This window comes from Pollachius pollachius (genome assembly GCF_949987615.1).
Source record: "Pollachius pollachius genome assembly, chromosome: 11".
NCBI classification, from domain to species: domain Eukaryota; kingdom Metazoa; phylum Chordata; class Actinopteri; order Gadiformes; family Gadidae; genus Pollachius; species Pollachius pollachius.
Genome location: NC_136944.1, coordinates 8,802,188 through 8,818,094, shown reverse-complemented (window position 1 = coordinate 8,818,094; position 15,907 = coordinate 8,802,188). Strand labels below are relative to the sequence as shown.

Genomic DNA, 15,907 nt, shown 5'->3' with positions numbered 1-15,907 from the left:
TCTGTTTGACCATTAGCCTTCTACTCCGGGCCCGAGAAGCAGGAGTTGGTGTTGGGGTATTTTGGCGTGCCGATAAACACCTCACACGAACACCTCCTCTGTTACTAACACAACACGGGCCTGTCAGCACCGCCATCATTTCTGGGGTTACGGTACGTGGCTGAAAAACATCGGACTCCCTGCTCTGGCTAATCTACGCCGCGCGCAGTACGCTGAGAGCGTGCTTACAGCGCCTGGTTTACACCCGAAGAGTAATCGCTGTCGGAGCGTGGGGGGGTGGGGGGGTGGGGGCGTGTGGGGGGAGTGGAACGGCACCACCCCTCCTGGGAGACGGCATGTTTGGAAAAGAAATACAAGCGAGTGAAGCTCGAAGCCAAGCCTTCGTCACTTTTCTCCTCCTCACCTCATCTCCTCGTGCCTTTTGACATTTACAGCAGAGAGAGAGAGGGAGAGAGAGAGAGGGGGAGAGAGAGAGAGAGAGAGGGGGAGAGAGAGAGAGGGGGAGAGGGAGAGGGAGAGGGAGGCGGAGGCGGAGGCAGATGAGAGATAAAATGGGGAAAATACAGAAAGGTCTGGGAGAGGGGAGGAAGAGCGTGAGAGGGAGTGGGTGAAAGACAGAGTAGATAAAGAGTAGAGAAGGTACAGTAGGGAGAGATGGAGTCTGTGAGAATAGGGTGAGCCATTTTGGGTGTGAAAGAGAGGGAGAGAGAGAGAGTAAGGAGAGAGGGAGAAGCAAGGGATCCGTGAAAGGAAGCATTTAGAGGAAAGGGGGAGTGAAGGTATGGGTTTAAAGCAGAGGAAGGAGAAACATAAGAAGTGAAGGGGCAGTGGTAATTTAATAGTGTGTTAGTGTGTTTGTGCGCATGTTGCTTTTAGTGTGTGTGTGTGTGTGTGTGTGCGCGCGCGTGCAGCTCTGAGTGGGTTTTTGTGTGTGTGTGCGTGCTTGTAGCTTTGAGTGTGTGTGTGTGGGGGGGGGTACATTATGTTTCACAATCAAACAGCCGCTGTCCTTCATGAAAATGACACGTACACACACATACAGACAGACAGACAGACACACAGACACACAGACACACAGACACACATATACCATTCTTCCAGGTTGCCACCGCACCCAATTCCCGAGGCGTGCGTCAACCACTGCACCCAATGGAGATTCTGAGTTTCAAAGGGTATCAACATGTGCTGAGTCAATATCACTGGAACTCACCTTAATTCTCTTCTCTGATGTCCAACATAAACGCTGCGATATTAAAGCAATGCAATTTGGACTTCCAAAAATGTTGATTATGATATGATTGACCATGTAAGCTTAGCGTAAAAGTACCAAGAGTGCGCATATGTGTACTTTGGTGAGTTTATAAAAACCCATCGTTTAATGCTTTATTTGGCCATTCAACTGCCTGATTAAAAGGCAGTTTGTTCTGAGCACAATATTAAATACTTTATTTTAGATTAACTACAATAAATGCACACAGAGTGCATTTTCCTTTCCCTAGTAGCCTGATCAAACACACCTACCCACCGACACGGGTTCACGCAAACAAACACCTATTCGTTATTCTTCACACGGTGAATCCCCGGTGAAGAAATACAGCCCTCGCGGCTTTTTGTTGGTGAGTTGTTCCGTTGGCTGGACACCGGGGGGCAGTGCAGTGTGCAATACTTTGAAGTGTATGTGCTTCTGTGTGTGTGAGTGTGTGTGTGAGTGTGTGTGTGTGTGTGTGTGTGTGTGTGTGTGTGTGTGTGTGTGTGTGTGTGCTGGTATTCATCACGTTGTGGGGACATCAATCTGTAAACACAGTCACGTCATGGGGACCTCTTGCGGTGTGGGGACAAAAAAGCAGGTCCCCTAAAGGATAACCCTTTACAATGAATACAGGAACTATTTCTAAAGGTGCCTGTGTGGTTTTTAGCCATGGCCCATAACTCACGTTTACTGGTAGGTGTGTGAGTGTTTGGGAGGGTGCCAAGTTGCGCCCCTAAAGGTTTGCTGCTGTAAGTGCACTCACTGCGCCAAACACAGATTCCAAATATGGTTGGGTACCGCCCACTTCCAAGTAGGTACGAACACCAGGAATCGCCCACTCATTTGGAAGGATCCAACGGTATATTCAATTTAGAGGGGAGAAGGACCGGATGTATAACAAATTAATGAAATGGAATCGCCCATTGATGGCGATTGCGAATCCTTCTTCACGTTGTTTAATATCCTTCCAAATAAATAGTCATAAAATACGTTTTACAAGTCCACAAAAACACAAAACCCGTCAAGAATGCAGTTTGAGTAACGCCTTTTTAAAATATATTGTTTATTCCGTGGCTACTTCACGGTGGTTAAAACGACAAGAAGACCAAGTCCCGCGCTTGCCTCATTACGTGATTTCCTGTCCACTACGTGCAGACAGGTGCCTGACTGCATGTTCGCTGGTCTGCCAAATCGCTTGCAGCTCATTAAGGATTAATACGACGATTTAACGAGATTATGACAGAAGAACTTTTTCTAAGGAGCAAAGGGGAAACACACGGTAGGTACTTTGGCATGACAAACCAGTATTACGAGTGTTTATCCGTCAAATTAACCCATATTAGTTAGCTAACCCTTGTTAAATGGCATCCAGCTGCAGCCCCGGAGCCGGGGCCTGTGGTGGGGAAACGGGACCTGTGGTGTGGGACAACTCGGGTTTTTTTCGACGTTTTTGCGTCACAGTCGGCCCTTAGCTGCCCCAGTTGAGTTTTTCAACGTTCACTTTTGGCGTTTTAAGCTAAAAATTGAAAATGTCTTGATTCCTCGAGCTGATACACCACCGGCCCTGCTCCAAGGCTGCAGCTGGATGCTACTCTACTACTACTGAGAGGTTAATTGTACTCTAAAGGACAATTCCGGTATTTTGAACAATGAGCCCCTGTTCTGGTTTGTCTAGGATGAAATAGTGGTTGAAACCGACATTTTGACTAGGGTATTCGGCTCATTATAGAATCGCCCCTGCCGAGTGTTTAATGATGTTCCAAATCACGCACAGTGGTTGTAGTCTTTTCGCTCGGTTGTCCGTATCAACAATAGGGCTAGAACCGAGCGAAAAGACTACAACCAGCCTCCTCTTCCGTTACCGGCCAACGAGCAATGAGTCTTCCAACAGCAATCAATGGGATTTACAAAATGCGATAAATGTGCACTAAAACACGACAGAAAATGTATTTCGCTGCGATACTCATGATTTGGAACGTCACCGAACACCACTCACCACTATGTTCGAAATACCGGAATTGTCCTTTAAGGATTAGAAACGTTACCCATCAGAACTATTTTACTGTTTTTCCAACCAGCTACTGCCAGTCGCATTGTGATTTAATTAATTGTAAAACCGCGTGTAGGTGTGAGTAGGGGTAGAGAGGATCTCCCCTACTAAACTAATTTAACTTTTTTTTTAAATGTCCCTACAGTTTGAAATGGCTCCACGCATCAGTCCCCTTAATGATGCCAGAAAGCATGTAATTGCAAAGACGGACAAAACGTGCATGTTAGATGTGCAGTACATCAATGCATTGAAAGGTAAGGTGTTACATGTGGGGATTTCTGTTATTAATTGCTAACATATACAATATTTATCGGATGAATAATTATGCACTAAACTAAAACTGACCTCAATAGATGGCAGCAGTTTTTACATGCAATCGGTTATGTCAAATCAGCTGCCATCTATTGTCAGTTTTTGTGTTATCCATCCTTTATATAAAATATGTGCATATGGAAAACATGTTACGGTTAACGCTTTAAAACCAGAATGGACCTGCTTTCTTATTGAAGATCCCATGTCATGCTACTTTATGAATGCCTTTATATAGCTGTTAGTGGACCCGTAATACAGTACTCAAGAAATTCATCCTTGGTGCAGAATTACAGCCACTACGAGCTAGTCCCACAATGAGCTTTCCATAAATGTGTCGTTTTTAGAGGCGGGTCAAGGGTTAGCTTGCGGCCACGGTACCATGCACTAGTGTTAACAGTGGATGTATCGCAATGGCGAGGCGCACACAGCTTTAGGCAGTGTTCTTTAAATATTCTAGAACATTCCGAGTGCTCAGGTGGGAGTCCTGGAGCTCTACAACATAAATAATATCATATTAAACATAGATATCTATCACATAATATATTATCACGGCCAAAAGCTGTGTGCGCCTCCAGACGATATTATTAATCTCAAACGACTGCGTCAGGTTCTTCGACGTCTCTGGTTCTTCCACTTCCACATCAATCTGAAGTAGACTGAACCGCGACATGGAGGAGAAAGCGATTACCCACCATTGTTGACCGAGATTGTCTCCTGCCGAAGCTTGCTGCTGAGGCACCACCGCCGGCAGCGGTGGTGAGACAATCGGCGGGAGACAATCTTGGGCAACAATCCCTTTCTTCTGTGTCGCGGTTCATGTAGGCCTACTTCAGGGAGGCAAAGCCAAAGTTTCATTCCCTCAATTCCTTCTCAACCATGGCTGAGATAAGCCCCTCTACGAGTTTCGTAGTGGAAACACCAGAGACGTCAGAGAACCCGACAGTCTAGTCTTTTCACCAAATGCAAGCTTGCCTTTATTGTGTGGCGTGTTATGCGCCATAACACTTAACAGCAGAACGGTTATCCAAATAACAAAGAAGTGTACAACACTTGCGTTAGTGTGTATTCACACACACACATGTGGTGCTTGCACGGTTGTAGCTCAATGTTTCATTGGGGGGCCAAATTCTCTGGGCAGGCAAAGCAGAGAAAGAGGAGGTAACCTGGCCCCTTATGACGACATATCGGGCCAAACTCCAAATCGGTGCGTCTGAGCTTTGTTTTTTCAAAGGCAGAGCAGGATACCTAGTGCTCGTTTTACGACATTTCCAGCTACTGGGGGACCATAGGCAGGCTAGGCTTACTCAAATATTAGAAAACCTGATAAAGTGAAATTTTCATGCCGTGGGACCTTTTAATGTGATTTTTTTTTTATACAGGACGTGGTGTATTTTCAAAGGGCTCAATTTCCCAAGGAGATTTCGTTCTTGAATATAGGGGAGACAGGATTTCTGATGTTGAAGCCCAGAAAAGGAGGCGGAGATACGACCAATCATGTGCATTTATTTTCATGTTTAAGTGGAGAGGGAAAACATGGTGGTAAGTATTTAAGTTGCACCTAAACTATACTCTATACTATAATTAAGGTGAGGCTCTGATTTTGTGGTATACATTGTCTGTTAAATATGACTGAAGTTGACAGTCGTTAACTGATTGAGTCATGTGGTCCTGCATTGTAACTATATTTGTCAGGAGTCAGTATACTAGCAATTATTTTTCAATGAACTTGAAGATGACATTTACTTGATGTTTTTCCCCTTTCCTCATGTTTCATCTTTTTAGTATCGATGCCACCAGAGATGATGGATCACTTGGGCGCCTGGTTAACGATGAACACAGGCGTCCAAACTGTAAAATGAAAAATATTGATGTAAATGGTAGCCCACATCTTTGTTTGTTTGCCCTTATGGACATAAAACGAGGAGAAGAAATTTCATACGATTACGGAGGTGAAGACTGCCCATGGAGAACAGAAGTAAGTGGCGCAATTACAGTTTACATAATGTATCAAATGACTATTTAAATATGTTTAACTCATTTGTTTATTCCTACTTGAGTAAACATACAAGTGGCTTAAGTATCAAATCCACGATTTGTCCCCCAAGTAAAATACCAACAGGAGCAAACAATATGAGCACAAAAGTTACGTCATCCAACAGATTTTTTTCCATGGCAGTCATCAAACTTATTGCGTATTATACAGTGACGTCAAATTATGGTGCTTTCATGTTGTAAATGATTGTCATTGTGAAATGTATGTCTTGCAGACGACCACAGTTGGCGCAAATGCACTGCTGGTGGAAGATTTGCATCCTGTTGTCCTGGCAAATACTGAAGTGGATGATGCTACTCATCCAAACATCACTCAAAAGGTATATTCATGTTTACCACTTCAAATGTTGTTATTCTCTCTCATAGGCTTGCTTTTTTAGTTGTATTTAAAGGTAGCGACAATAGGAAATAAAAGATGTATGGTAGTGGGATATTTAAAATATATATTAACCTTCTGAGGGTCTTTCTTTCTTGGTTTATTTCTCTATTCTGGACACTCACAACCCCACAACACGCCTTTTATTTAGTGTTTAGCTAGAAGCTTAGGTGAAACATTTGAGAGACAACTGGTACCCACAAGGAATATTGCAATGTGTTTGAAATGTCCCCACAAAGCCTGTTATTAAAGAAGTGTGAACGCAGAGAGCTGGGATGGGCAGGAACATATATTTTTACTATGTAAAGTTGTTTTTCTCTGCGGCCTGGTGTATATCTCCATGCATCTCATCCAAGAGATTGTCGGAATCAGTCGTCAATCTTAATCATGTTTTACAGTGTGGAAATCAAATGTACATGTTTTCTGTTTTTAGATTGTAAAATATTCATTGTTAAATGTGTCTTTTTACAGATGACCAAAGTTGGAGACAATGCCATGCTGGAAGGGGCCTTGAATCCTGTCCAGTCAAATACCGAAGTGGATGATGCTACTCATCCAAAACTCACTCAACAGGTACATTCATGTTTATCACTTCAAATGTAATTATAGTCTCTCACAGCCTTGCTTTTTTAGTTTTTGTGTTTAACCCATTTGTACCAGCTGTTGCGCCGCCCAGCTGCCGGTACAAATGGGGTAAAGCTAGCCAAAATAGGAAAGGATGAATATTTTGGTGTTCTGAATTAAATGAATACAGCCAAACAGTTTAATGTAATGCCACTATAAGATGTATGGTAGTGGGATATTCAAAAGATATTTTAACCTTCAGAGGGACCTTTTTTTCTTGGTTAATTATCACTCTATTCTGGACCCTCACGACGTCCCCACAACACACCTTTTAGTTAGTGTTTGGCTAGAAGCTTGGGTGAGACATTAGAGACAACTGGTCCCCACATGGAACATTAACATTGTGTTTGAAATGTCCCCACAACACGCCATTTAGTTAGTGTTTGGCTAGAAGCTTGGGTGAGACATTGGAGAAAACTGGTCCCCACAAGGAACATTACAATGTGTTTTGAAATGTCCCCACAAAGCCTGTTATCAAAGAAGTGTGAACGCAGACAGAACTGGGCTGGGCCGGAACAAATATTTTGAATATGAATGTATAGTTGTTTTTCTATGCAGCCTGGTGTATATCGGCATGCATCTCATCCAAAAGTTTTTGTCGGAATCAGTAGTCAATCTTAATCATGTCTTACAGTGTGGACATCAAATTGACATGTTCCGTATGTCTTCAGATTGTAAAATATTCATTGTTAAATGTGTTTTTTTTTTTTTTTTTTACAGTTGACCAAAGTTGGAGACAATGCCCTGCTGGAAGGGCACTCGAACCCTGTCCTTTCAAATACCGAAGTGGATGATGCTACTCATCCAAAACTCACTCAACAGGTACATTCATGTTTATCACTTCAAATGTAATTATAGTCTCTCATAGCCTTGCTTTTTTAGTTTTTGTGTTTAAAGCTAGCTAAAATTGGAAAGGAAGAATATTTTGGTGTTCTGAATTAAATGAATACAGCCAAACAGTTTAATGTAATGCCACTATAAGATGTATGGTAGTGGGATATTCAAAAGATATTTTAACCTTCAGAGGGACCTTTTATTCTTGGTTAATTATCACTCTATTCTGGACCCTCACGACGTCCCCACAACACACCTTTTAGTTAGTGTTTGGCTAGAAGCTTGGGTGAGACATTAGAGACAGCTGGTCCCCACATGGAACATTAACATTGTGTTTGAAATGTCCCCACAACACGCCTTTTTATTTAGTGTTTGGCCAGAAGCTTGGGTGAGACAACTGGTCCCCACATGGAACATTAACATTGTGTTTGAAATGTCCCCACAACACGCCTTTTAGTTAGTGTTTGGCTAGAAGCTTGGGTGAGACATTGGAGACGTGTTCCGTATGTCTTCAGATTGTAAAATATTCATTGTTAAATGTGGTGGTTTTTTTTTTTTGTTTTTTTTTACAGTTGACTGAAGTTGGAGACAATGCCCTGCTAGAAGGGGAGTCGAATCCTGTCCTGTCAAATACCAAATTGGAGGATGCTACTCATCCAAAAATCACTCAACAGGTACATTCATGTTTATCACTTCAAATGTAATTATAGTCTCTCACAGCCTTGCTTTTTTAGTTTTTGTGTTTAACCCATTTGTACCAGCTGTTGCGCCGCCCAGCTGCCGGTACAAATGGGTTAAAGCTAGCCAAAATAGGAAAGGAAGAATATTTTGGTGTTCTGAATTAAATGAATACAGCCAAACAGTTTAATGTAATGCCACTATAAGATGTATGGTAGTGGGATATTCAAAAGATATTTTAACCTTCAGAGGGACCTTTTTTTCTTGGTTAATTATCACTCTATTCTGGACCCTCACGACGTCCCCACAACACACCTTTTAGTTAGTGTTTGGCTAGAAGCTTGGGTGAGACATTAGAGACAACTGGTCCCCACATGGAACATTAACATTGTGTTTGAAATGTCCCCACAACACGCCATTTAGTTAGTGTTTGGCTAGAAGCTTGGGTGAGACATTGGAGAAAACTGGTCCCCACAAGGAACATTACAATGTGTTTGAAATGTCCCCACAAAGCCTGTTATCAAAGAAGTGTGAACGCAGACAGAACTGGGCTGGGCCGGAACAAATATTTTGAATATGAATGTATAGTTGTTTTTCTAAGCAGCCTGGTGTATATCGGCATGCATCTCATCCAAAAGTTTTTGTCGGAATCAGTAGTCAATCTTAATCATGTCTTACAGTGTGGACATCAAATTGACATGTTCCGTATGTCTTCAGATTGTAAAATATTCATTGTTAAATGTGTTTTTTTTTTTTTTTTACAGTTGACCAAAGTTGGAGACAATGCCCTGCTGGAAGGGCACTCGAACCCTGTCCTTTTAAATACCGAAGTGGATGATGCTACTCATCCAAAACTCACTCAACAGGTACATTCATGTTTATCACTTCAAATGTAATTATAGTCTCTCATAGCCTTGCTTTTTTAGTTTTTGTGTTTAAAGCTAGCCAAAATTGGAAAGGAAGAATATTTTGGTGTTCTGAATTAAATGAATACAGCCAAACAGTTTAATGTAATGCCACTATAAGATGTATGGTAGTGGGATATTCAAAAGATATTTTAACCTTCAGAGGGACCTTTTATTCTTGGTTAATTATCACTCTATTCTGGACCCTCACGACGTCCCCACAACACACCTTTTAGTTAGTGTTTGGCTAGAAGCTTGGGTGAGACATTAGAGACAGCTGGTCCCCACATGGAACATTAACATTGTGTTTGAAATGTCCCCACAACACGCCTTTTTATTTAGTGTTTGGCCAGAAGCTTGGGTGAGACAACTGGTCCCCACATGGAACATTAACATTGTGTTTGAAATGTCCCCACAACACGCCTTTTAGTTAGTGTTTGGCTAGAAGCTTGGGTGAGACATTGGAGACGTGTTCCGTATGTCTTCAGATTGTAAAATATTCATTGTTAAATGTGGTGGTTTTTTTGTTTGTTTTTTTTTACAGTTGACTGAAGTTGGAGACAATGCCCTGCTAGAAGGGGAGTCGAATCCTGTCCTGTCAAATACCAAATTGGAGGATGCTACTCATCCAAAAATCACTCAACAGGTACATTCATGTTTATCACTTCAAATGTAATTATAGTCTCTGACAGCCTTGCTTTTTTAGTTTTTGTGTTTAACCCATTTTTACCAGCTGTTGCGCCGCCCAGCTGCCGGTACAAATGGGTTAAAGCTAGCCAAAATAGGAAAGGAAGAATATTTTGGTGTTCTGAATTAAATGAATACAGCCAAACAGTTTAATGTAATGCCACTATAAGATGTATGGTAGTGGGATATTCAAAAGATATTTTAACCTTCAGAGGGACCTTTTTTTCTTGGTTAATTATCACTCTATTCTGGACCCTCACGACGTCCCCACAACACACCTTTTAGTTAGTGTATGGCTAGAAGCTTGGGTGAGACATTAGAGACAACTGGTCTCCACATGGAACATTAACATTGTGTTTGAAATGTCCCCACAACACCCCTTTTATTTAGTGTTTGGCCAGAAGCTTGGGTGAGACATTAGAGACAACTGGTCCCCACATGGAACATTAACATTGTGTTTGAAATGTCCCCACAAAGCCTGTTATCAAAGAAGTGTGAACGCAGACAGAGCTGGGCTGGGCAGGAACAAATATTTTGAATATGAATGTATAGTTGTTTTTCTATGCAGCCTGGTGTATATCGGCATGCATCTCATCCAAAAGTTTTTGTCGGAATCAGTCGTCAATCTTAATCATGTCTTACAGTGCGGACATCAAATTTACATGTTCCGTATGTCTTCAGATTGTAAAATATTCATTGTTAAATGTGTTTTTTTTTTTTTTTTTACAGTTGACCAAAGTTGGAGACAATGCCCTGCTGGAAGGGCACTCGAACCCTGTCCTTTCAAATACCGAAGTGGATGATGCTACTCATCCAAAACTCACTCAACAGGTACATTCATGTTTATCACTTCAAATGTAATTATAGTCTCTCATAGCCTTGCTTTTTTAGTTTTTGTGTTTAAAGCTAGCCAAAATTGGAAAGGAAGAATATTTTGGTGTTCTGAATTAAATGAATACAGCCAAACAGTTTAATGTAATGCCACTATAAGATGTATGGTAGTGGGATATTCAAAAGATATTTTAACCTTCAGAGGGACCTTTTTTTCTTGGTTAATTATCACTCTATTCTGGACCCTCACGACGTCCCCACAACACACCTTTTAGTTAGTGTTTGGCTAGAAGCTTGGGTGAGACATTAGAGACAACTGGTCCCCACATGGAACATTAATATTGTGTTTGAAATGTCCCCATACAGACTGTTTCAGATATATGTAATGTATAAACTCAAGATGTCGTAATATGTAGCACAAAAAGCAGACTCAATCTGGAGTTCTAAGGCACAAACTAATATGATATATCTACACGATCGCTGCCTATGTTATGTCGTGTGGTTCAGACAACTCCCATGTTACTTCTCGACATCAAACTACATTATTTATTTTAGTTTTAGTTATTGTTTTGAGTGTGCCACCCCGAGCCGCAAAATTATATAATTTAAGCCAATAGGTATTTGATTCAGTGGCAAATACTATGTTATGTTGTTTGTTCTGTTGTTTTTATGTACAGATCCCAAATGAAAATGAGATTTTTGTACCAAGACTGAGACGGACTAAAAGTATCATAGTAAGTTCTCATTTAAGTGGCAAAAATAACTTTTGAATGTTCATAGTGTGGATCACCCATATATAAATATTTTATACAAACCTACATTTTCTTTTTTTATATATTAATTGAAAAAATGTAATATCTGTATTGCTCTACTGTACGGAACCTTTAAAGGGCTTCGATCAATAATTTTCATTATCAACTTTTCAGTTGATTATTTTCTCAAGAAATAATTGTTCGCATTTGTTCTGTATAATACCAGAGAACAGTTTAAAATGGGCCTAAATAAAAAGTGATGCACAAGTCAAGGTCATCCATTGTAATTTAAGATCTACTGTCCCAAAAACTAAAAGATATTCATGTTATTCAAATGTAAACGACGGCAAAGCAAATGCTCTCACTTAACAGCTGAAAGCATAAAATGTTTAGCCTTTTTCTTAAATGTACCTTTTTCATTTACAACTAAAATTATTCTTCCCATTTACTTTTTCTGTTTTTAGATCAAAGACAACGGCCTTCATGATTCTGTTCAACTATATGACTCCACATCAGAGAGTTCAGATGAGTACATTCCAGATACCAGCTGCAAGAGTGATAGTGATAGTGATATTAGCCTTAAACCATACCAAAAGACAAAAGGGCAGTCTCTTGATGACTTGCTGAATGGCTCTGACTCAATGAGTTCCCCTGTTTGTGACACTGCGACGTCGGACCACATGACCTTTGACAGCCAAAGCCTTACATCTGGAGCAGAAGAAGAACCCAGTTCAAGTCTGAACAAAAACACTATAGTTGTTGGTGCATGTCAAAAGAGACATGGAAGCAGAGTGTACGACAAGAGACATTATTGTTTGTATTGCTCTAAGCCTTATGCTAAGATGGCAAGGCATCTAGAAAGTGCACATGGAAAGGAATTGGATGTGGCTAAATCTCTTAGCTTTCCAAAGCGTTCGAAGGAGAGGAAAATGCAGCTAGATTATATTCGCAACAGAGGAAACTATGCTCACAATGCTGCTGTCATGGAGTCAGGAAAGGGGGATCTTGTGGCATTTAAACGACCTCCTAAAAATGCGCAGGGAAATGACTTTATGCACTGTGCATACTGCCAAGGACTTTTTACAAGAAAAGTCTTGTGGCGGCACATGAAAAGTTGCAGACTTAAACCTGGATCAATCCCCTCCAAACCAGGAAAAAAACGAGTTCAATCTATGTGTACATTCACGGGGCCTGTGCCTTCACTTGTCAGCAAAAAACTATGGGGGGTAATTAGTGCCATGAACCCTGGCCCAATCACGGATCAAATAAAAAACGACCAAGTCATTATTGATGTTGGGCAACACTTGTTAAATAAAGGTGGGACATCAGATAAAAATCTACAGTGTGTTCGAGAGAAGATGCGAGAAATGGGAAGGCTGATCTACAATGCCAAGAAAGTCACCAACCTAAAAAAAATGGAAGATCTCATAAATCCTAAAAATTACATGGAGACAATCAAAGCTGTCAAGAAGACATGTGGGTATGACAGTGAAACAAATAAGTTTTTGATTCCATCGCTAGCAACCAAACTTGGGAATGCTCTTGTTAAAATTAGCAAACTCTTAAAGGCTCAGGGTTTAATCTCAAACAACAAAGAGCTTACAAAGAATGCTACCGAGTTTCTTGATGTCCATGGTGAAAAATGGAATGAGATGATCTCAGCTACAGCATTGAGGAACATCCGGGAAGCAAAGTGGAATGTGCCCACTCTCATGCCCTTTACTGAAGACGTCCAAAAAATGCATATGTACCTCAGTCAAGTCCATGATGATTGCTTCAGTTCACTCTCTGAATGTCCCTCTACAAAATCCTGGATAGAGCTGGCAAAGGTGTGTCTGACCCAGATAATTCTATTTAACCGTCGCAGGGAGGGAGAGGTGGCAAGCATGCCCTTATCTGCGTTTACATCAAGAGACATTTCTGACCCACATGAGGATGTGGACTGGGCACTATCTGAAGTAGAAAAGAAATTATGCAGACACTTCTCCAGGATTATAATCAGGGGAAAACGTGGTCGCCCGGTTCCAATTCTTCTGACTCCCAAAATGCTTTGTGCACTAGAACTGCTTGTTAAGCAGAGGGAGGCTTGTGGTGTTCTCAAAGACAATTGTCACATGTTTTCAAGACCAGAAGCCATGACACATTTTCGTGGTTCAGACTGCATCCGTGGCTTTGCAAAAGTCTGTGGTGCGAAGTGTCCCAAGTCACTGACCTCGACAAGACTAAGAAAGCATGCTGCTACTCTTTCAACTGTGCTGAACATGACGGACACAGAAATGGACCAGTTGGCCAACTTTCTAGGCCATGATATTAGAATACACCGGGAATACTATAGACTACCTGAGAAAACCCTGCAACTCGCCAAGATCAGCAAACTTTTAATGGCACTTGAGCAAGGAAGATTAGCTGAATTTCATGGAAAGAACTTGGATCAAATTGGGATAGAACCAGATGGTAGGTCTTTTTTTTTGTGTTTGTTTTGATATCAATGGTAACGCTATGGTAATGCTAACTTTGTATGAATTCCACAGAAAAGGTTCTTGAAAGTGAAGACGAAAGCATACATGGAGCAAACAGTTCATCTACTGTTGATGGTATGTAATGTCAGTTGTAAGTGTCATTTGGGGACATGGAATAACTATTTGGGAATTGAAAGCTAAAATCATGCTAAGAAACTAACATAATCCATGGTGTACCTTAATCAAACGTAAGTCCTCAAACTCTTGACTGTATGGTCTGCTTAGGTAAAGTTGGCACTTGGTTATTTCTAACCCATCAACAACTTTAATGAGTGAATGCACTTGTTTAGACTAAATACAACAAGCATTCCTCTGAAAAATGACATCAATTGGGTTTTGTCAGCAAGCTATAATATATATAAAGTATGTGTCTTTCTGGTAATGTTGAATTTTGATTATTTTCCATAAAACATCAGCAGAAGTGACTCCTCATACCGAGAGCCCTGAAATGCCACCAACTAAGAAACGCAGCCAACGGCCGTTGGTTGAAATGCTGGAAGAAGTCGGTGCTATGAGGCCTTCCTCCCAAGGTGAATTTTTATACCGCAACCTCTGATAAACAACTTGTCACAAAGGAGTTATCAAACTTGTCTTACTTGTTTACCTATGTAACTGTTAATCTGTTAATGGTATGTACTTTCAGACTTGGGGGCATGTTGTGGGATGAATTGTCATTAATGTATTTTCATAGCATATGCATATCATTGGCGGATTTATGGAATATGTTTGGAAATTGAAAGCTAAGATGACACAAATAATCGAACATAATCCAGGGCATACTTAAATCATACATAACTCCTTAAATAACCTTAACTGTATGGCCTCCTCAGGTAAAGTTGACCTCGAGTCGGTTGGCACTTGGTTCTTTGTGATGGCAGTTTGTTGTGCACCTATTTTTCCTCATCAACAACTTTAATGATTGAATGTACTTTCACTAATAAAACAAAAAACATTCATGCAAAAAGGACATCAATTGGGTATTGTCAGCATTCTATAGTTCATGTAAAGTATGTCTTTCTGATAATGTTGAATTTTGATTATTTTTTATAAAACCATCAACAGAAGAGACTCTCCTTCACACCGAGAGCCCTGAAATGCCACCAACCAAGAAACGCAGACAACAGCCGTTGGTTGAAATGCCGGAAGAAGTCAGCGCTATGAGGCCTTCCTCTCAAGGTGACCTCTTTACACAGTTCTACATTTTCTATGAGACATGTCTACTAGACTATTTTGCTCAATCTCTCTAGCAGCCTTGCAACAAACTCCTGCAAACACAGGATCAAAAATGTTAAAAAGAACATGATAAATTACAAATTCACGTTTTCATGAATGTATAAACAGATTGCACAATTTATTTTTATTCCTTTTATCTGTTCCTTTTCCCCAGTTTTATTTCAGCTGAGTTCAAGTGGCAGAATGCACTAATCAATGTTTGACTGAAAATGTTATTTTATCCATAAGTATAGTGCACAGAAGTTTACTTTCTGCTTTACTGTAGATGCTGGCTTATTCTGTTTACCAAATTCCAGCACACATTCCTTACCCTTTGAATTACAAAGGGTTTTTTCTGCCCACTTTAAGGTAAGGCTGCAAAGAAGAAAAAACCCTGGCAGCCGACGGAGGTCCAGGCAGTCGAGAGGCACATGACTCGCTTCATCACCTCTTGCATTGTACCTGGGAAGAGTGATTGCGAGAAATGTTTAAGGGCTGAACCAGAAGCACTACAGAACCGGGATTGGCAGAACCTTAAATTCTACATTCATAACCGAATTCAGTCCCGCAAAAAGAAGTTCCAATGAAAATAGTTTATATGTCCACGTAATTGAAACGTGATTCTGACAGAAGTTGATTTATTATAGATGTCAATTTCAGGTAGTAGTTCAGTTCAGTACTATCATTTTTTTAACAATTGACATTTCATATATAATTGTATTATGTGTGTGTATATGTATGTGTATGTATGTATGTGTATGTATGTGTGTATGTATATATCCACGTTATTGAAAGAAGTTGAATTATTATAGATTCAGGTAGTAGT

General features: G+C 40.7%; 1 long non-coding RNA gene across 1 annotated transcript; it reads left to right on the top strand.

Annotated features, from left to right (window-relative positions):
- Nucleotides 1–13,692: 13,692 nt before the first annotated feature.
- On the top strand, nucleotides 13,693–15,586 carry LOC307082399. Its single transcript, XR_013812213.1, has 5 exons — nucleotides 13,693–13,804; nucleotides 13,882–13,944; nucleotides 14,289–14,399; nucleotides 14,932–15,045; nucleotides 15,451–15,586. It is a non-coding gene; the product is annotated as an uncharacterized lncRNA (long non-coding RNA).
- The last annotated feature ends 321 nt before the right edge of the window (nucleotides 15,587–15,907 follow it).